Raw genomic sequence first — 22,571 nt, 5'->3', positions numbered from 1 at the left:
GCCACTGCCCCACAATGTTGCTGACTGCCTAACATGGAGACAAATGGCCTGATTCCCAATAGTCTCGCCAAAATTCAATTTTTCCTTTTCAATCCAACAGAAAAGGAAGTAGGGCCTCCTGACTGAAGCTATAGAGCATCAAGAGCGAGCTGTTCCCGCCCTTCCCAGGCGGGAACATTGCTTCATCAGTACCGAAATGCAGGCCAGGGCAGCAGCCAGCGCCAGGCACAGCAGCAGCCTTTTAAGGGCATTGGCGGGGCCTGCCAGGTGTGTCATCGCGGAGCCTGTGAGCAGGGGCAGCTCTGGCCCAGTGAGTCAAGGCTTGGCTGGGTGAAGCAGCAGCCACATGGGCAGCAAGTGAGAGTTTTCTCACTTCCCCCTTCCCCTTCCATTTTTCCATATGTTTTAAATTAGTACCCAGTTTTCCTTTGCAATTAGGAAATGGAAAAGCATGTTTGAATTAGAAAAAAGTACTCATAAGTTATTACTTCAGTAGTGAAGTACAATCTGCTTTTGGGGTGAGTGCGGGATGCTTTGAACAAAGCACAGGTCTGGAGAGTGAAACCCTTGAGAATTAGCGCCCAGTGGGCCCTCAATGCCCACAGACAGCTGCCCGCCCCCAGCAGGCTCAGTCTCTTCCTGCTGAGCAAATATAGGAATGGCAAAGGCAATGGGTGGGCCAGGAGCTCAAGTGAACAGCAGCTTCTTGGAGAAGTATGAAGGAGAAAGAATGGGTAGTGGGTCTGAAAAGACCTGGCGTAGAATCATGGTCAAGAGCTTGGGTAAAGAAATCATGCAGATTTAGGTCTGAGTTCTAATTTTCCCTCTTCACCCAGAGGACACTGAGGAAGTTGGTTCATCTTTGTGAGCCTGGCCTGCCCCATGTGTGAAGTGTTGGTTCATTTCACAAGCACCTAGGTAGCACTCTAACACCAAATGTTCATCATCAAATGTTCACCAACATCAAATGTTCACCAACAGCCTATGAAGTAGGTTCTATTATCACCCATTTATAGGTGAGGCATGGAATTTGCCCAAGATTACACAGTTAGTAATTGGCAGAGCTGAAGTGTGGCCCGTGCTATCGGACTCTGGAGCCTGGCCTCTTAGGTCTAAGGAAGCATACCAGAGGATGATTAACAGAGTCCACCTAATGGCCTTGTGGAGGATCAGGTGGGGCAGGCCATGTAAAAAGCTCGGTGGCAGCGCCTGACACCAGTAAATCGTCAGGGAACATTATCCACTATCCTCTATGCTGACCCTGGAGCAAGGTTTTTGTGCAAGTGGTCAGAGAGGATGGGTTCCCAGAAGAAACTGGCTCCAAGATTGGGAAGGTAAGCTGAGGAACAGAAGAAGCCAAACAAGGGTGCGACTGAGGTGAAGTTTACAAGGCAGAGACTCGTGAGTTTGTCCTTAGTGAAACAAGGGAGCTAGGCTTCCTGCTGACAAACTAGCAGCTCCTGGCAAAGGAGTTCCCAAGGATAAGAGCCCCAGCTACATCTTGGGTCTGCACTGTGGGTGACACAGCCAGTTTCCAGTGGAGTGGGCTTCCAAAGAGACACGTGGGCACAACTAGAAACCAAAGCACAAAAAACACAGTGGAGTTCACAGCACCAGCAAAAGTAGGTCCTGGGGTCTCTGGCGAGCAGGAATTCTGCCCAGCTAGGCCATCCCTTGGGCCACTCAGAACTGTCCACAGCATCCTGTTATGTTCACTTCCTCCTTGACACTGTTTTCAGTGTTCATAGTTTGTTGTGGAAAAGCTAACTGCAAAGTTAATGAGAAAACGCATCTTTCTCTCAAGCCCTCCACTGTAGCTGGTAGCCAGGCTATGACTGACTGCCATCCTCTTGGCCCTTTGCTATACTTTCTAGATGTCACGTCCTCTCCGTGATGCTAATGCTGGTCTCAGCATGTTGCTTGCTGAGGAGACCGGGAGCTCCTCTTCTGGTTAACACAATGCTTTTACACTTACCAATTATCGCATCAATCAACACAGTCTTCAACGTAGTAGAGCAAGGGCAAAGCACTTCCGTTCTCGAAATGAAACAACGCAAATTCCAGGAGCCAAAGACAGATGACCATACCATGAATGCCAAGAAAAACTGAACGTTTGCTAGTTAACCTGTTCTGATTGGGAAGAAAATAAATCCTTGATCAAAACTCTTAACAAAAGCTAAGCATTCTCTAAGAATAAATCAGAACAAGAGTACATTGGCCAGAGCAAAAGGGAACTTGGAAATCAGTTTGTTTTGTTTTGGTACCAAGTGCAAAAGGATACTTGAAAGAGGTGTAGGTGATAATAATAAGACTGGAAAAATGGTCTATAATTTATAGGTTTCACTTATCTACACAGCTTTTGTTCCATGAAGAGTTGAAATTTGAGGGTAATTTCTTTCCCACTTCTGGGATAGAAACAGATTATAAAAATTTTATCTTGTGATTTCTTGGGAATTTAGAAAGATGAAATCAAAAGATCAGCACAAATTCCATCTGCTATGAGGCCACCCAGAGGGGCCACACCATGAAACTGAAGTCCCTCATGACAAGACCCCTCTCCATGCAGCAACGTGTGTCCTGCGTGGTAGCGGGCAGAAATATCTTAAATTGCTGTTTTAAAAAGAGAGAAGAAAATGTTTCCCCCAAATTAGTTGATTTATTGCTTTTGTTATTGTTATAAATATAATACCTAATCACTGAAAAATCCTTGCAATATGAAATAAAATACAGACCTAGGAAGATAGCTCGGGGTCTAAGTGCCTGCCTGGTGAATACAAGGACCCAGGTTCAATCCCCAGTACAGCATGCTATGCAGACCTTGCACCGAGCCAGCCACTGAGTCTGGGGTGGTGGCGCACACCAGTAATCCCAGCGCTGGGAGGCAGAAACAGGAGGATCACTACAAGTCCAAGCTGCAGAGCAAGACCCTGCATCAAACACATAAATTAAAAAAGAAATAAAATGCAGGCATAAGGGCCAGCCAAATAGCTCAGCTGATTAAAGCACATGCAAGCAGGCACAGGGGCCAGGGATTCGATCTCTGGGCCTGCCATGCTGGCCCTGCCCCTGGGGCATGCTGTGCCGGCAATTGAGACTGGGCGTGGTGGCATGCGCCTGTAATCCTAGCTCTTGAGCAGCTGTAAACAGGTGGATCACCATGAGTCTGATCTAGTAGTGAGATCCTGAACACTCTGTAGACCCTCCCTAAAATACAAAAATAAAATAAAATAAAATAAAATAAAGGCATCACTAATGCATTAACTTTATCCAGTGATAATTATTGTTATTGGTTTGACAAACATTCTGTCACTGTTTTCAGAGAATGAAAGAAAGCATGGATGGGTACTAGATAAAATATATTGCAATGTGTCTTGCCCACAATCTGTCTTGTCTTGTCTACATCTTTCCTTGTAAAAATATAAATCTCTAAAGACTTATTTTTATAGATATGCTGTGATTTAACCAAACTATTGATGAAACTTTTACTTATTTGCATTCTATTATTAGTTGTGTTGCAATTAATATTCTTTCACATAAATTTGATAAATTTACCTCATTATTCCTGTAGAATGAATTCCTGGAATTGCTGGGTCAAACTGTTGCTTGATTTTTATCCAAAAAAATTTTACATATTGACATCCTCCCCAGAAATATATTTGAATATCTGTTTCTCACGTCCTGAAAATAGTGGTTTTAATTATTGTATGGGAAATCTAGTAGCAGCCACATATTCAATGGCCATTTGCATGGTTTCTTTCAGAAATGGCCTATCAATGAATTTGGTCAAATTTTTTCTTAGAGAATTTCTCTTTTTTAAATTAGTTTTTGAAAGCAAATACTTTAATCCTTTGCAATATGGAGGATATTTCTAGAACAAAAGTTTCAATGAAAGAAATGTTACAAATGCTGGGAAAGGCCACAGTATTGTGATTTAATTGTTTTATAATCATACACTGAGAATCTGCTTAGCCTTACACTAAGGCGGTCTGTGCTACCCAGAAGACAAAGCAGACATATCGTCCCTGGACCCGAATTGCTGACTATAAAGGATGAGATTAAATAAATGAATGTCACAGAGTGGAAAATATCATGAGCATTACAGCAAGATTCAGGGAGGGACCAACTGGGAGTGGCCACTGCTGGCAGGGAGGACAGGAAAGACAGCATCTTTATGCCCTGGTTATCTTCTGGGGTCACTTTAGGTCATTTGTTGTTTTCTCATTGATTTTGAGCAGGAAACTGATTCATCAGCATTAAAAACATTAGTTTGGATTCTTTCAGGATATTTTGAATTCAGAAACATGGTAGAGTGGGGTGGTAGGAGTGATTCTAATTTTCATTTAACAATAGTATCTCTTCTTTCCCTCTGATCTTGAACTCTATGGAGAAACTTAAACTTAAAATTTAAGCCTGCAGACTACTGAATGATCAGAAGGGCTCAACCTAAAAATGAAGAATTGAGGCTAAATCCCCTAAAACAAGTGACAACCTTTGAGGAGTTTTCAGTAAGGGAGTTATTCCTATGTACCCTGTGGAGGCTCTGTAGCTGCTATGCGGAGAATGGCTTGCAAGTCAGGAAGATGGGAACCCATGTAAGGGCTTCTGCAGGGAGAGATGCGAGGTCCTGAGCCAGCAGATGCACATGCATTGGAAAGACCGATGTTCCAGAAGAGAAAGAGGCTGTCTGGACAAGGAAGATAATAAATTTAGTGTTGGCCACTTGCTGAGTGAGGAGGGATAGGAGGAATAGCTGGTTCCTTGGAGTTGACTTAAAAAGTATGTACCTGTCAGGCTATGAGCAAAGATTCCCAAAGGCAGCTGCACACATAGATCCCGAGCTCACAAGCCAGGTGGCCCCGTGGCATTAAGAGTCATCCACCAGTTGCCCATAGAAACCTTGGAAATGCAAGATTTCTGTGGGCACCTGCATAATGAGCAGCAGAGATTGCAAAGAACCCTTGGGAAAACCAAAAGAAAAAAAAAGAGGATGGAAAGCAAGGGCCTTGGAATGCAGCTCTCTCAGCAGGCTCTGAGGTACCACAGTAGTCAGTCAAAACCAACCCAAGACTCACTCTGCAGTTCACTAAGTGAACCCGAGCTCAACACTTTAAAATACTCTGTGGTTTGCAGTGCTGGTTTATAGTTGGAACAAGGAAATCTAACAGCTTGGTTTCCTGCTGTCAAGGCTGCAAACCCAGGCAAGCTGTGTAGACACTGCTCACAACGAGTTCTTCATGATTAAAGAAACTTTTTGCATGTTCAGCATCCCCAACCCCTGGTTTCCTGAGACGTGTACACAAGCCCAACTAGACTTGTGTTCCCTGATCTCTACCTCCCTGGCCCACATCTTCTTCCCATAAACAGCATAGTGGAGAGAATATTACAGCATAAGGAAGCACATTATGTAACGGAAAAAACAAGTGTTCATGCTTTCTTTGAAATATGGCACATCAGCAAGCTGCCCAGGGCTCTCTGCCTGGGAGTGGATGTGGGCAGATAGGCTGTTCTAGAAGTCAGATGGCGATGATGTGTCCACCACATGAGATGTCTGACCCTTGCCTAACGGAGCAGTCATGCTCAGGGGAGATTTGCTCTCCCTTTAACATGATCCATTTTTCACTAAGCAAGATTCATTCAGCTGCCTTTCCAGAATCCTTGTACTCTAGTCTGAATCATGCTTTGAGAAACTAATTATTCGCTTCCTTTTACTACCAATGGCATCTCCAACTAGAATATAAACTCCTTTCAGAGCCAGAGGACATGATAGCACTCTTGGGTTCCCTAAGTGCCCAGGCAGGGTTCCCTCCCTAGAATGCAATGACATGGGTCAGGCAATGCAGAGAGCAGAGACCATCTAGTTCAACCCTTTGTAAAAGAGCAACGAGCCCACGAAGGCTCAGCAGAGTGCCCCATCATACAGCCTACTGATGACAGAGCCAGCACCATTACACAAGGCCCCTGCAGCCCCCTCCACTCCGAGCCATGCCAGCTTGAGCAGGTCACCACGCTTCTGCTTCCTCTTCTATGAATTGGGGATGGTGAGTGAGCCACAGCTCAGCACAGCATGAAAACCCAATGGGCAGATCCATGGAACGCTCACGTCATAAGCACTGGGGTAGAACAGTGCTGATGAATGTCAACAAAAGGAAAACATCTAACATTGAAAGAAAAATATCTTTTCACTGAAGCATTCATTACCTTTAAGTAGTTAGTACCAAGTGATTAAATACCTCACCATTTTCAGTTTAATCCTGTGCAGGAGGCAGTTAGGAGAGAAGGGCTTCTGGTTCTTTAAGCATAGGACTGACACTGTCAAAAGAGGGGCCTCATGTAACTTGGCACATATCTAAGGCTGCAGCAAAGCAAACACAATTACTAGTGCAGTGGTAGCAGGCAGGCCAGCAGCTCAGAGGCAAGCACCTTGCTGAAGTTATGCAACCAGAAGGCCGAAGGGAGAAGTGGTCTGAACAGGACTGGGAACAAGGCAGAGTGTTGGCCACTGGACAAAAAGTCACATCCCAGCCTCTGGTAAGTACTGATTAGATACTGTAAACACACTCTGGCTAGTGCTGGGTCCTGGTTCCAGCCTCTCCTGACCAAGTGCTCTCGGGCACCATGTAACTTTTGACACTTGCACTTATATCCACCCTCCCTCCATCTGCATACTAGGGACTCTTGGGGACTGCTGCAGGAATCAAAAGCAAAAACTCCTGTGAAGCATTTAGAACACAGCCTAGTACACAACAAGAATTATATACAAGTTTATTACTATGCTTTTTAATTAATCCTTCTTATAGCTTTAATATTGCAGTAGAGTTTTTATTTCAGAACAAAAGCCTGATAACCTATTTCTTCTTGGCTTGATTTAAGATGAGTTCAATTAAAAACCAGAACAGAATTGACGTTAGTCTTTCATCTGTGTATAGAAAAAGGACTGGAAGAGAGTGTGTCGGAATTTGATCTGGATGTGATAGAACGCATCTATAAATAAATCAGTTCTTTCTTCTCATAGTTCATCTTTTCTGTCAATAATTTTTATGGTTAAAATCAATCATTTCAGACTCACTTGATGCTGGGAGCTGTCCAAAAGAAATCTACTTAGTGCTTCCTTTTCTAGGCAGGGGCTTTACAACATATACAAAGGCTGGGCTCCAGCCTATTTGGGGAAAGCTCCCAGGCCCAGGCCATTGTTTGATTTGGAGCAGCCCCCTTGCCTGTGTCCCCTGCCGCAGGGACAGCCAGCACCTACCTCCAGGACTCAGCAGCTGGCGCATCCTCCTTGCCCTTCATCTTCGCTGCCGCTTCCACCAGGCTGCGTTGTCTGCCAGCCTGTCGGTTTCATGGTGCGATCGCGCTAACGGTAAAGGAGGCCATGTGTGTGGCTCACTACAGGGAACCCCAGTCGCGACGTGCTGCTCCAGGGACCTCCCTCACATGTGTCCTCCATAGCTAAACAAGCAAGTGGCTTGCATCCTGCCGTTACCCTTCCATCACAGATGAAGAAGCCAAATGCGGAGAGATGAACTGGTTTGCCCAAAAAGGCACACAAAGGACCAATGCCTTCTAGAATCCACACACTTCACAGTTATGCTGTTACTTTGTTTTAAAAAAATGAAAAGCATGGAAATAATTATCCTTCAAATCAGAGCAGTAATTACCTTCAGGGGAGGGAGTGGATTGAACCGGAAAGGGATGTGGGGGAGGTCCCAGGCGCAGGCCTCAGTCCCTCACACCAGGTGGTGTTTACATAGGAGTTTGTATTATGACTATTTGTTCAACTTTGTGTAACTCTTATGCAACATAAAATATTGACAAGGAGACATGAGCACTTAGCAGTACAGAGTTGTGGTTTGAATTTTACTTTAGTGTAAAGCCAGCAGCAATACTGCAGGGCTTGACTCCTCAATTTCTCCTTGGCTGTTCTGTTTCATACAACTTTAGCATCCCTTGATGCATGGGTGGGACACTGAAACCACCAGGCCTTCTAAGGGGAAGCAATTTATGGGCACCCAAGCAGCTGGGGTGGCTCATAGCATTGAAATACTACTGTGCAGGGCTGCTGATTCTGGAGCCTGGAGGTCAGGGTGACCTAGGAACTTCTCCATACTTCCTGTCATGTAGTTGAGGCTCTTGGGAAGACTTCTAGCAAAATCTACCAGAGAGAGCAGGGCAAAGCCCAGCACAGGACCCAAGGTTGGGCGATGCAAGGGCTGGAGCCATCATAGGCCAAGAAGAACAGACAAGGCCTTCCATATTCCATGCTCTTGTCTTGTCTGACCTGCAACCTCCCAGTGCTCTGTGCTGCCTCTTCATTCTACCACAGACACGAGCAGGGACAGGGCTCTGAGGGCTTGACCTCCAGGATAGCCTGCATGCCTTCAGTGAGAAGCCACTAGCCCCCAATTCCTAGGGCAAGGAAGGGGCTGCTCTTGCACAAGGGATTCTCCAGTGGTGAGGCACAGACCAAGTCCAGCCCTAGTCAGTCTGAGGAAGGTGGGACCCTGCCACGTTACTGTGTTCTCCTGGCTCCTTGCAGGGGGCCCTCACTGTGGTCCTGAAGCAATGACTTGGGGCTTTGGGGAGGTCATTCCATATCTGCTTTCCTTCAGGACTTTGGCCAGGAGGCTGGATTCTTTGGCCAGGAGGCTGGATTCTTAGGCTATTGCTAACACAGAATTCCCCTTCCATCCCAGTCAAGCCTTGCAAATCCTGTGGCTTTCCTTCCTGGCTCCCCCTATGGTCTCCTGCTAACTCAGCAGAGCAGGAAAAGTTTCCACACCCAACTCCCGATGGGGCAGCTGCACACTGTCAAATCCACGGCTCTCCCCCTTGTCCAATCCTCCTCCTCCCTGTCCTCCTTCTGCTACTAATACTAGGTAAATGCTAGCATTTTCTGAGGCCTTACAAGATTACAGACACAACACCTAGTCTTAAGGACAATATCTAAAACCCAGTTACGACACCTCCAGGAACAAGATCGGGCTCCACAGTTTGGCAGAGTACTTATAACCATTTTCTGCACAAAGGACTATTAATCTCTCTAATCCATAGATGAGATAATAAAGGCTCAGAGATGGTAAATAACCAGCCGAAGGCCACAATGATGAGTGGGAAAGCTGGAATGCCAAAGGCAACTCTGTTCCTAGAGCACGTATACTCATTGCAGACAGAGTGCAGTGTATTTGTTCATTCAACAAATGTTAATCCAGAGAATAAAACAGACACCATCTCTGCTTCACAGAGCTTGTATTCTAGTGAAGGAGGCAAGCATTCCACACACCATGTAACATTTATAATATGATCAGTGCTAAGAGCTAGCAACAAGATAGAAAAGGGAAGGAAAGAGTGGGAATGTCATTCTAGAAGAGGTGAAGGGAGAAGCTTCCCAGAAAAGGGAATGGCTAAGGAGCTATCTCTGCTATCTCTGCTAAAGGAGGTGCAGAGATAATGCTTCAGAAGTCCAAAGGAATCCTTCAGGACAGAGAACCAGGTGCAGGCCCCAAGGTAGGAGGTTGCTAGGGTGCTCTAACAACTATGAGGACAGAGCAGTGGGGCTCAGGGAGAGCGGGGCCAGCTCATACACTGCCCAGGTCACCACTTACATGCAGGGAATTCCTCATCATGGGAGAAGCGATCGGTTCTTATTTGCCTTTTACCAAGGTTGCTCTGGGCGCTGCTCTGAGACTTGGCAACATTAGAGAGTACATCAGCCACACCAGCTGGTAGCTGCTGACAATAATCCTGATAAGAGAAAAGGGTGGCTTAGATTATGGTGGTAGCAGCGCAAGGGACAGGAGCAAAAATTTTTTTAAAGATGAAGCCAATAAGATCCTGGACACCTGTTCCCAGGTGCCTGTTGGACACCTGCAAGATCCCAGGGAGCCCAGACTCAGCATTTTAGAAACTGAACTCGCTACCTTCCCCCAAGAGATATTACTTGTGCACCTTTCTGGAGTAGGAGCACCACTCCCAGCTGCAGGAGCCAGGTGCCTTTGTTCACAGCTGCACCCAATGGACACGCTGCCCCGCCCATTTCCTCTCCTCTCCATCCCCACTTCCACTGCCTTAATTTTGTCCTGTGTCTTCCCGGCCTGCACCCATCAAACTCCACACTGCACCAGTTGGCCTCTATGCACAGCAGACCACACATGCTTAATACTTCTTAAAGACTCTGTGTTTGCTGTTCAATAAAATCTAAGTTCTCTAGCCAGAGCTGTTCTAAGCAAACAATATCAGCTACATATATAATTTAAAATTTTCTAATAGTTGCATTTAAAGGTAAAAGTAAAGAAATGAAATTAGTTATAATAACAATTAACTCAATACCCAAGACCTTGTCATGTGCTTAGTGGCAAGTGGCTTGCAAAGTGGATCGCAGGGTTCTGGCCCTCCCTTGGTCTTTGTCTCTCCTGTCCAGCCTCAGTCTCACCTGGTTCCCCATCCTTGCCCGCCTTTGTACCTTGTGCTCTATCAGCTGTCATCCACTGGCAGCTCCCAGACACACCATGCCCATTCGTGAACTCCTGCTCATGCACACAACTTCAGCGGTGTCCAGAGCAGGCTCGTACTGGCTCCCGAGGGCCAACTGTGCGTGCTCTTCCCAACTCCCCTCCCAGCACTGCCATATCGGAAGCTTGCGATCAGCCACAGTGCAAGCTTTTACACTACAGAAAGTGTCAATCACTTTAGCGGACATGAGGGACCAGATGCTAAACACTCCCCAGCACTTTAGGGCACGTCGTGTGTCGTTAGATGTAGTCTCCACTAGGTGTATACGTTCACGTTCTGCCACGTTGTGAACGTGCTCCCCACCAACTTCACATGTCAGCAACTTAGTCCCCAGTGCAAGTGTGGAAAGATGGACCTCTTAAGAGGGGATTGAGTCGTGGTACATGCTCTCATGAATGCATTTGTGTCATTATGGCTAGAGTGGGTTCCTGACAAGGCGATGAATTTGGCCGTCCTCTTGCTTTCTTGCGCATGTGTCCTCTCGACTTTCTCCCCCTGCTACTGTAAAGGATGCTGCAAGGCCCTTCCCAGATGCAGGCTCCATGACCTTGGAATCCCCAGCCAAGTCATCTGTTGTGCAACATTCTGTCATGGAAGCAAAAAATAATTAAGCCTTATAAATTGTTGAATGCAGTACCTGGGACTCCAAAGTGTGTACTGTAATTAATTGCTTAAGCCAAACAAAATACTTGTTCAAAAACTTGTTCAAATGAATGTTGAATGAAATTTCAGAAATTCCTCCAGACCAGTTCAGACAGCTCATGAGTCAGAATCCCAGCTGGAGACACACGGTACATATATTCAGAGTGGTGACTAAGGGCAGTCTATAAAAAGCTATTTACAGTGGTCTGGGCAGGGTTAAGGGAACTCCAGGGTTGGCAACAGAAGCCTGGCAGCTCCAAGGGAGGGAACTCCTGCCCAAAATCAGCAAGAAGAGCAATCAGAGGGAAAGTCAGTCAATAAACGCTCCACCCGGCAGCTCAGAGCACGGGAAGGGCCAGAGCACTACCCTACTCGGCTTCCCTCCAGCTCCTTGATGCATCTTCTGCCCCAAGTGCTTCTTACTAGCGTAATCCCACTGCAAGTCCAAGGGCAAAGACCTCTGTACAGCCCAACAGGTCAGCCATGTGGCTAGAAGCCAGAGGGAGAAAGTAGAAATTGGTCTAAAAACCCAAAGGGAGGCCTGCAAGTACAGGGAATCATCAAGTGCCAGAGGTGATGCTTAAATACCAGAGGTGATAAGCACTGGTACCTTGAGGGAAAGACTCAGATAACACTTACACTTTGCTTACTTTATCTATAAATTTGTTCCCTCAAATATAAGTAAGCTGATTTTATTCTATAATTTTCCACTTTGTTGGCATGTAAACAGGAAGGGCTTTCTCATGTCAAACTTAGATGATTCCCATTGGCCAAAAGTCAACTGTATCTTGAAGAGCTCTCCACGGTTCAGGAAAGAAATAACATATATTTACATAGAATACAATTGCTTCTCGGCCTTTGGGCTAAGATCAAGTGTACATAGAATACATTTATGCATATACATATTACACATATGTATATATTTACATATAACACATAGGCATAGATTTAAATCACAAGTACAGTAATTTGACCTTTATAATTTACCATAATACTTCTTTATATTTATCTCCCATGGTCCTCTTTCCTTCTTTCTAAATCTTTATTCACCCCATAAAAGTGACCTCTCAGATATCCTACCAATGTCAGAAGAGCTACTTCTTTACTTCTTGCGTAGGCCTGGAAAAAGATTTATAGTGTTCTTGGAAAGGCATGGAAAAGGCTGCAAATAGCTTCCTGGCTTTGGTTTGGAATATCTCCAGCCTCTCCACAAATCCGTCATGCAGGAGAAAATGGTTACAGCTGGGAGATTAATTGTACAGTCAACCCTAAACTGTGGTGTTCTGAGTCTTTCCTTCACCCTGCTAACAATTTTGAAAAGTACTAATGAAAGCCCAGTCCATAGCAAAGTAAGGAGTGGCAGGGAGGAAGGTGGTGTAGTCAAGGATCCAGATTCATTTCATATTTTGATTTCTCCAATAACATTTAAGCCCCATAAGGACTGGCAGCACATCTATTTGCTCACTGTGTTCACAACATTTAACATGGTGCTGGCACATAACAGACATTTGAAACTTGCACAGAATGGATAACTGTATGGAGTACACAATATCTGAAGCACTTGAAGACACTGGAGATCTTGCTTTTCAGCTGAGAAAACCAAGGTATTTGTTATTATTTAAAAGGTCAGCAATGTGCAAAGCTTGGAGCCTAGGTCTTTGGGCTTCGGGGGGCCCAGTTCATCCAATTAAAATGATGCCCCCATTATCAAGCCACCTTGCTTTCCCATTGCTATTCCTTCCTCCAGATTCAGCTCTTCTGCAGTACATCTGAAACCACAAGGGTCACCGTGGTCAACAGCCCTTCTTCCTGCAGGTATTTAACTGTTTGCCTTCTCTCTGACATTGGCCTTGTCCCAGGGATCCTTCTCTCTTGATCAAAAGATCTGTAGCCACTTTGAGACGCTCCAAGTGTATTTCAGAGGCTTCTCTGTGAGTATGTCTGGGAGAACATAAGCACAACCAACTGCCCCAGAGCTACCACCAGCCAGTACCAGCCTCCATGACCCTGCAGTTTACAGCTCCCCGGGTGTCCATGGCCTGGCCAGGTGCCAGTCCAGCCTGATGTGACCTCAGCATCAAGCTAAAATCAGTTCCAAATGATGTTTCCTTCCCTGCAAGCTCTTGCGTACCCGCCCTCTAAGAGGCCCAAAGCATGCATGAAGACAGGGCTTTGCTTAAGTGGTCTTTCCTCAAAACACAGTCCTTCATCATCTGTGCTGTTTGCCCAGGACTAGAACTGACCAGGTCTCAGACCTCTGCTGCTCTGCTTGCCCTAGCTCCATTCTCTCAATAGAGACCACTGTTGCAAAGCCCTAGGAGAAATGCATATTTTTGTCTTTTGCAGGCTCTTCTCACGCTTTGAGAAGGTGTAACACTGACTCCTGTGTGTTGGCATTGGGACAATGTCACATTTAAACAGCACAGGACAATAGCCAGAACATAACTTAAAAGCAATGCTATTTTTTTACTCATCCTTCATGCAAGTCATTAAAGAGGGGAAAAAAATAGAAACTCTTAAATATTTACTAAATCTTAAAAATAGAAAATCCATCTTCTTTTCTGTTTCCTTGGTTCATAGCTGCTCTAGGTAGGCTCTCCTCAAATCCCTGGAGACAATTCTTCTCCTTTTTGGCTCCGTGAGTGTCCTGACACTGCAGCACCACTGCCCTCCTTCCTTATGATTTCACTGTACAGCTTGACTCAGCTTCTCTCCCCGCAGTGAAGAATCTTTCCTCTCTAGAGTGAGGCGGACTCTGCAATTAAAGATTCTCTTCAAAGAGCTGAAAGAGAGGAGGAAGTGAATGCTCACACAGAATTAAATAACCCTCCACCACTTACACATTTTTCAGAATAAACATAGCCTCATTATTTTCTTATTAGTCACCACTAGCGATACATTTTCAACTGATCTTTGTGATGTCTAAAGTGCCACAACAGTTACTATCTTCTAACTGGTGGCAAAACAGCAACTCTGTGTACGGTGTCAGCTCAGAAACAGGGCTGCGATGCACGGGAGTTGGGGGGCTATCTGACTGACAGGCATGCCTGAAATTACATGGCGGCTTTGTTCTGAGCACATCCATTCTTTCATTCACCAGTTAGCCAGGAATTCTGTGACTCCTTTATTTATTCCAGCTCATTGTTAGATGACAGGCGAAGGAACTGAGGTGAGTGGGCCTCAGCCTGAGCCTCAGCTTCAAGTCCACCTCCAATTGGAGAGACAGTCTTGTGATGACATTACCCAGAATGCAGTTTGCTGGCATTATGGTGGATAGACATAGGACTGCAGGAATGACTGTGGGAACCTTGAGACAGAACAACAACCATGATACAGCGAGGGATGGGTTAGCTAAAGACAGCTTCCTGGAGGAGTTTTCTCTGGCTCAAAAAAGAAGTAGGAGCTTCATTTGTTTGTTTTCCAGTCAGTTACATATTTTTAGATTTATTTATACTAAACTATCTGTTATTTTAACAGGAATGAGGAGCACCAAAGTACTCAGCTTGGGGATTGAGAGCCGACACCAACAAGAATCCACTGAGGGATGACAAAAATGTGACCTCTACTGCAAAGGTGGAAGGGGTATTAGAGCAAGATTTCTGGGATTGTAACGTGATGGACAAGTGGCGAGAACGGCGTGGTGAGCTGTCGTTCTGTTGTATGCACAGAAGCTACCAGAAGCAGCTTCAGGACACGCATTTTGAAGAAAAGCTTTAAGGGCAGAAGCTGTCATCAAGGTTGCGGCACCTCGAACCCAAACTTGGGAAGCTCTCGGGAATCAGAGCACAGTCTACTCGGTTCAGGCCTGCGCTTCTCGTTCCAGCTTCTCCTCGGGATGCTCACGGCACTGTCCTCTGCTCATCTGCTCCCACTGAGCGTCTCCAGCTGCCACAGGAAGCCCTGCAGGCCAGGCTGTAACTTACACCATTCCGAGCTAAACTGAGTAAAATTCAAATCTGGGAAGGAAGGCCTGGATGGCGCATGAGAATCTGTGTGTGTTTGCAGAATTTCCTCCAAGCAATTTCATCAAAGGCTGAGGTGAGGAGCCTCTCGCTTGGCGTATTTAGTGTCTCCGTATTTAGTGTCTTTTCCAAATTCCCAGGAGAGAGAATGTGATTGGCTCAGCTTGGGTCAGGTGTTCACGCTCATCCAATCAACTGTGGCCCGCAGAGGCAGGCGCTGCACAGGATAGCTCAGTCTCTTGTAAGTGGAGGGAGAGGCAAGAGAAGTTCTCACCAGGAGCTTCCAGGCCCATACTGCATAAATAAATGAGGTTTTATGTTTACCTGTCTTGCTTCTTGCCCTAGGGACAAAGTCCTGGCAAGAGTGCGAAAGGAGTACGTCATGCTACTGGCGCAGGTCCCCTTATTCCCATCCCTGCCTGAAAGGACAAAGGGAACGACTTAGTGCCCCAGCTCACGTGCTGGGCCTGCTGCTGCCTGCCGCCCTTCTCCACCAGCAGCCAGCACTGCCCCTCAATGCTTCTGTCTCCAGGCTGTTAAACAAGTCCAGATGCAAAAACCAAGTCTCCAGAGAAGTGGGAGCCGGCAGCTGTTAAATATTTCACTGCAATCACTTCTTGTTTGTCATCAGAATGAGTAACTGCAAGGGGATTGTGGCTTTGTATTTCCTTCCAGATTTGGGGGAGGGAGGAGGGAAAGAGCTGAAGATCAGGATGTGTCCCGGAAAGGCGGGCTGTTTGTTGTGTCCTCCCTCCTACTTACCTCCCCTGTCATTAGGCAGCTCCTCCCACTCACCTAAGTGCATCTCCCTATATGGAGAATTCTTCACACCACTTTCATCATGTCCTACAGGGACCTTGGCTCCCATTTAGGGAACTTGGCCTGACCACAAGATACTTGTGTCCCACTCCTCCAACTCAAAGTCAGAGACCACAGGGCAAGGATCTTGATACAGCTATCCAACCTCCAGAACACCCCAGGGTGGGGCCGAAGCCAAGGCCACATGGTCGTACTCCCGCCAAGTCTTATCTTCCCTTTTAGTGTTCTGGTCTGGACCACAGATCCAACAATGTTTCTATACTCCAGCTACTCAGTAACTGATGGATGTGTTTTCAAGTGAATAGTTTTGTTTTTATTTCATTAGAAAAGCTAAGGAAGGTTTATAACGTTATGCCAAGACAGAAGACCCAGAATTCTAGATCTGACTGTTACTACTTTTATAGCCATAGGCAAATGTCTTGGGCTTCCTCCTCCAGTTTTCTCATTCTCTCATGGCTATGCTTATGCCTACTCCACTAACACACCCCGTATAGGCCACGCTCACCAAGAGATCTTCAACTTCTTAAGATTAAACGTTTATCTGTTTGGTTCAAGCCCAAAACCTAACCATAGTAGATAGTTTTAAAATATCTCCTAGGTCATGAAATTGGGACAATTATGCCAAACAGTAAATATTAAACAACTCACATGATTTGTAAACCATAAAAGATATTTATATATGTTTAAAAGTTGTATTACTGATCATTTCAGAGATGTAAACTGAAATAACACTGAGATCCCATCTCACTCCCAAAAATGAGTAACAGATGCTATTTCTGGTGAAAAAAAAAGCCCTTTTCCACTGTTGGGGTAGGGAAGCCTGTGCAACCACCGTAGAAATCAGTGCAGATTCCTCAAAAAAACTAAAATCAGAGGTTCCATTTGACCTAGCTATTCCTCTGCTGGGTATCTTCCAGAAAGAATTGAAAGTGTCACACCTAGTGACATAAGCCCACCCATGTTTATAGCAGCACAGTTTATAATAGCTAAATCTTGGAAAAAGCCCAAATACCCATCAACTGGTAAATGGATAAAGATTTGGATTTTTTAATATTACAGAGTATTACTCTACCATAAAGATGGATAAGATTGAGACATTCCTAGGTAAATGGGTGTAACTCGAGTCCATACTTTCAAGTGAAATAAATTGGACACACAAGTATGAATACCACATTGTATTTCTACTGTGAGATATCAAAAGTGTAAATAAGAACAAAAATGTATGACAGGTATTGTGAAATAGGAAAGAAATGTTCAAATGAGAAGAAAAAGAGAGAGGGAGGGGGAAGGAAGGAAACAAAGCTTTTGTAAATAGGGAGGGAAGGAGGGGCTGAAGGGAGGGTGGGGACGGGAGAAAAAGAATCAAGTTATGATGTGAAACTAGGCTCTATCACTTGCAATCAGTACCTTATTAATCCTCGGTGTACTGTCGCCAACATATGGCCCCGTTGTCAGCAGTGGCATTTTTTTCATTCAAATAGTTATTGAATGGCTGACATGTTCGGTGTTAAGGCTGAAAGCATCAAAACAGAATCTCTCAGCAACCCCACTACTGAAGTTCTGAGCCACGCAGCCCTTTCCTGTGGCGGGCACGGGGTGGGGCAGGGGTGGGTGGCCTGTGCACTCTAGGGCCACTAACAGCACTCTGGGCCTCTACCCACTGCTGCCAGCAGCATTCACCTGAGTAGGAACAGCCAACAGTCCCCAGATGTTTTCCCCAGAAGTTACCCCACCACCTTCTCTATGTTGCACTGATATTTTGACTTTTACTTTTTTCTTTTATACCTTAACTATCAGCACTTTCAGTGTCTTCAATGTCTGAGCCTGGGTCTCTTTAAGAGCTGTAAAATAAGACCACTCTCTGTTCCACTCAAAGCAGTTTTTGATAACTTGTGTTTGAAAACCCGGATGTTGGCCAACTTCTGCTTACATACTAGGGAAAATTCCTTATCTTCCGCCCTCCTTCTTCTCTGTACTCGGAGATGGTATAGCCTTGAAGTCTGTGCTTTAGGCCAAGAATCTGAAGATCAATCCTCAAATTCTGTTGACAGTTTCTTCCAAGGAGCAAGTAAGCTTCTTGCATTTCAGGCCCTTGGTGCCTGCCTTCCCGCTCCCCAGGCAGATGCATGCCAAGGCCCACTCTAAGCCTCCCTGCACTAGAGGGACCCTTGGCCGGCAGCCCCCTACACTTGGGTGTGATCACAGCCTAATAGTATAACAAGTCTCTCCTAAAGAAGTTACACCCTTCTTCCCTTTACACACATACTGTACCTTCATACTTTGTGCCCTCATTTTTCTCCTTTCCTTGTCTTTGCTGTCTTCATCACTTACCTGAATTCACCGGCAATGATTTAGTTTTCTTGATGGCTAGAGTCACTGTCAGTCTTTCTGTTGCACACAAGGTGCCTGTTCTCCTCTCCATCTCCTCTGGGCCCTACTATGAAAAGCACTGAAGCCCACAGGTTTTGTTTCATTTTGTTTTGCTTTCATTTTCTCCAAGGTGTTGTCAATCACCTGAATTTGTTTGCCTATGACTCTGGTAAGTGCAAATTTACAAGAACAAGTGCTACTCATATGGCCCACACTTAACAAATTGCTGCCTCGTTAATTGAAAATGACCCTGTGCAGCTCCCATTCCTCCTTTCATGGATCACAGAAGACTGTCCTATGGTTACACAAATTGAATGGCCCTTTCTGGCACCTACAATTCCTTTAGGCAAGAGACTCCAGTTTCTTTTTCCACCATTTTGGCATCTGGGGAGGCCTGTTGGGAACAGGACTGCTAAAAGGCAAGTATGTCTGGCTGATGTGGTGCAAGGCCATTTTTGCTGGCTGTGAACAGGGTCTCCAGAACCAGAGGGAACTCACAGCTCTTCTTAAAACTGAAGGTGTTTATACCCAGGATGAAATTGAATTCTACCTGGGCAAGAGATGTGCTTATGTATACAAAGCGAAAAACAGCACAGTGACTCCAGGTGGTAAACCAAACAAAACCAGAGTGATCTGGGGAAAAGTAACTCAGGCCCATGGAAACAGCGGCATGATTCGTGCCAAGTTCCGAAGCAACCTTCCTGCTAAGGCCATCGGACACCGAATCCATGTGATGCTGCACCCCTCAAGAATTTAAACTAGTGGAAAATAAAATTCATTCGTGCTCTTGTATTTAAAAAAAGAGAGAGAGACTCCAAAGCTCCAAACTACTACCAGTACAAAATAGCATGATCGGCAACTCGCTCCTTTCTAAGTACTGCTTTTCTTTTGCCATTATTGAGGTAAGTTAAAATTTTAAATAATGCTTAGAACAGGAATTACATGTTTTTTCTGACTAGTGTAACTGTTAATTATTTTAAAACTTTTCTTGTATTGCATTTGTTTTTACTGCAACATAAAAACAAACCTTGCAATGAAGTAATGTCATGCTTTGACACATGGATTGACTATATCTATCTCTTCAAACTTTCAAAATTATTTCTTATAGTGTGTGTGTGTGTGTGTGTGTGTGTGTGTGTTCTACTAGCATTTGAATCCAGGAGCTTCTTTATTTTTTCCTCTGAGACAAGGTCTTGCTAAGTGGCTAAGTTGCCCCGCAGGGCTCCAATTTGCCTCAGCCTTGCACAGTGTCAGAATTACAGGTGTGTTCCGTCACTTTCAGCCTCTTCTGATTTTTCGAACTACGTAGTGCATTACTGTTATCTACAGTCACTGTACTATGTCATAGCACATCAGAATTTCTTGCTCATAACTGTAATCTAGAATCCTTGATTAAGCTTATCCTCTTCCTCCCTTCTCCTGTCTTTCACCCCTGGTAACTGTTCTTTCAATTTTCATGAGATCATTTTTTTAAAGATTCCACAAATGAGTGAGATGATATGGTATTTGACCTTCTGTGCCTGATTTATTTCATTTTGCATTATATTCTTCAGTTCCATCCATGTTGTTTTAAATGACAGGATTTCATCTTTCTATGGCTGGACAATATTCCATGCTATGTAATTACCAATTTTTTCTTTATCCGTTCATCAACTAATGAACATTTTGGTTGTTTTCATTGATAACTATTGTGAATAGTACTGTAATAAACATGGGAATGGAGATGTCTCTTCAAAATATTGACTTCATTTCTTTTGCATATATAATTAATAGTGGCCTTGCTAGATTATGTGAAAGTCCTGTTTTTAGTTTTTTGAGGAAACTTCATGCTGTTTTCCAACCTGCACTATCTTACATCACCTTCACACTGGGTAAGCATACGTTTTTCTCCATGTCTTCACCAGTACTTGTTAATTTTAGTCTTTGATAATAACCATTCTTACCGGGGTGAAACGATAGCTGTGTTATTTACATCCCCATTTGCATATCTTCTATTGCCTATTTTTATCAGATTCTTTTTGTAGTAAGCTTTTGCAGCTCCTTATGCAGCTTGAAAATATTTTCTTCCATTCTGTAGTCTATTTTTTTTTATTCCGATGAGAGTTTCCTTTCCTCTGTAGGAGCTTTTCAATATAACCTCATTTGCTTTGGTTTAGTTTCTCTTGCATTTTCTGTGCATTTGGAATCTTCCTCAATTTTTTCTTTTGTCCATTCTAACATTCTAAAATAGTTCATCTATGTTTCCGTCTGGTGATTTCATAATTTCTGATCTTCCATTTAAATTTTTGATCTACTTTTTTAGTTACATTTTCTTTGAGTCAGTCTTACTATGTTGCCCAGATTGACCTTGAACTCCAAGATCCTGCTGCTTCGGCCTTTCCAGCAACTGAGATGACAGCTTTGGCCAGCTACTTTTTAAATTAACATTTTGAGAATGAATTAACATCTGAGAAGACTAGTAGTTATAACCAAGCCATCTGAGGAGAAAATTTGAATAGGATATTTAATGTGTCCACTGTGAGCATCGCTGCGTACCGGCTGTCACCACCGGCACTTGGAGCTCCAGCTTAGTCCTTGATGTGTGTAGTCTCAGGTAAGCCTCACAACAGTCCTGATAAGGTAGCAGTGGAGATATTGTCTCCATGTTAAAGACGCCATGTGAATGTGACCCAAGGCACAGAGCTGTTACATGATGAACTTGGATTTCAGTCCAAAGCCCAAGAAAGCGCCAAGTGAGATGCTCAGCACCAGCATCCAAAGTGTGAATTTCTGTGACCCTCCGAAGCAGAGGAAAGAGCAGCTCATTTTTCTTCATTATTTTTTACTCATTGCTGAAACAAAATATCCAACATTCAAAGTTAAAGAGAGAAAATGTTTATTGGGCTCACAGTTCATACAGTTCATATAGGTTTCAGTTCATAATCATCTGGCTCCAAGGCAGGGTGGCATGTTGTAACAGTCCACGGCCATAGAAGACAGCAAAAGCAATGAGAGAGAGAGAAAGAGAGAGAGAGAGAGAGAGAGAGAGAGAGAGAGAGAGAGAGATCCTTCTGTCCCTTATTCTATGCAGGCTACTTGCCCTAAGACAGGCACCCACAACCTTAATCCCCGCATGGCTCTATGTATCAATCACACACTCTAGATTCATTTACCTTCAAAAAAGCCCCTCCTAAAACTGCATCTACACACAAACCATAGCATCATCTAATTCCCACAAGTACTGCATGGAGGAAAGAAGTCCTAAACAAACTGGTCACGGAGAAATATGAAACACAGAAGATGGAGAAGTCTAAAAACCAAGGTCTTAATCCCTACCTTACTATTTTCTTGCTGAAAGATTGGTGGCAATTGACAGTATTGGGCATTGGCTTTCTCATCTAAAATGGAGATCACATGGCTGTGGTTGAGTAATTATGTGTGAACTGTTCCAGTCTCCAAAAATTGTAATTTAGCCATAGACATTTCCCAGGAGTCTCTTTGCCAAACTATGGGAAGAACCTGGCTTCCTCCCTCAAGGCAGGTTATAGACTATCGCTGTCCAAATGCAATATTCTCGTTCCCATAACATTAGCCATGACACAGGGAGGAGAGGGTCAGGCTAAGGGAGCCATTGCTCTAATGGGCTGACGACAGTTGGAACACAGGCAGAGCCTCTTCTAAGTAACCAAAAGGCGAGGACAAACAGTTTCAAAGGCACTTTTCCAAGAGGCTGGGCTGTACTCAGGGCCTTTGGAATTCTGTGGTTTGCCTCAGACTTTGGCAGGAAGAAAAGTCCCAGCTCCCATCCTGAGCTGCTTCCACAAGAGTAAACCAGAATGAGTCATGTGGGGAAGAAGAAAGCCCCAGAGGCAATTTTCCATGTAAGGATCATGATAAAGAATAAAAAATGGGCATGGAAGAACTATGAGAACATGGGTAGCTGATGGATCAATATGTGACACACGGGGCGGAACGAAAGCTGGCAGGCTGAGAGCGTGCGTGCTGGTGCGTGTTCGTGGTGCTCACGTGAGACGCAGGGGCACCTCCTGGGTGATTGGTATTATCTTCGGAATTGCCCTTTAGAAATTTTGGACCAATTCAATTTTCACTCTTTTTTTTTTTTTCTCGATATTTTAGGGAAGGGTCTACAGAGTCTCACTACTAGATCTTGGACTCGTAGTGATTCTTCTGTTTACAGCCTCGCAAGAGCAGGGATTACAGGGGCGCGCCCCCAGGCCCAGTCTCAGTTGCCCTCTCAGCGCGCTCCAGGAGGCAGGGCCGGCGTGGCAG

The 22,571-nt window shown here is 44.7% G+C and overlaps 1 pseudogene; it reads left to right on the top strand.

The window, feature by feature from the left end:
* The first annotated feature begins 18,738 nt into the window (after positions 1–18,738).
* On the top strand, positions 18,739–19,059 carry LOC101585739 (annotated as a pseudogene).
* The last annotated feature ends 3,512 nt before the right edge of the window (positions 19,060–22,571 follow it).

Source organism: Octodon degus, unplaced genomic scaffold, assembly GCF_000260255.1.
Source record: "Octodon degus isolate 3935 unplaced genomic scaffold, OctDeg1.0 scaffold00074, whole genome shotgun sequence".
Classification (NCBI taxonomy): Eukaryota; Metazoa; Chordata; class Mammalia; order Rodentia; family Octodontidae; genus Octodon; species Octodon degus.
The sequence above is the reverse complement of the archived record's forward strand: the minus strand, read 5'-3'. Positions and strand labels throughout refer to the sequence as shown.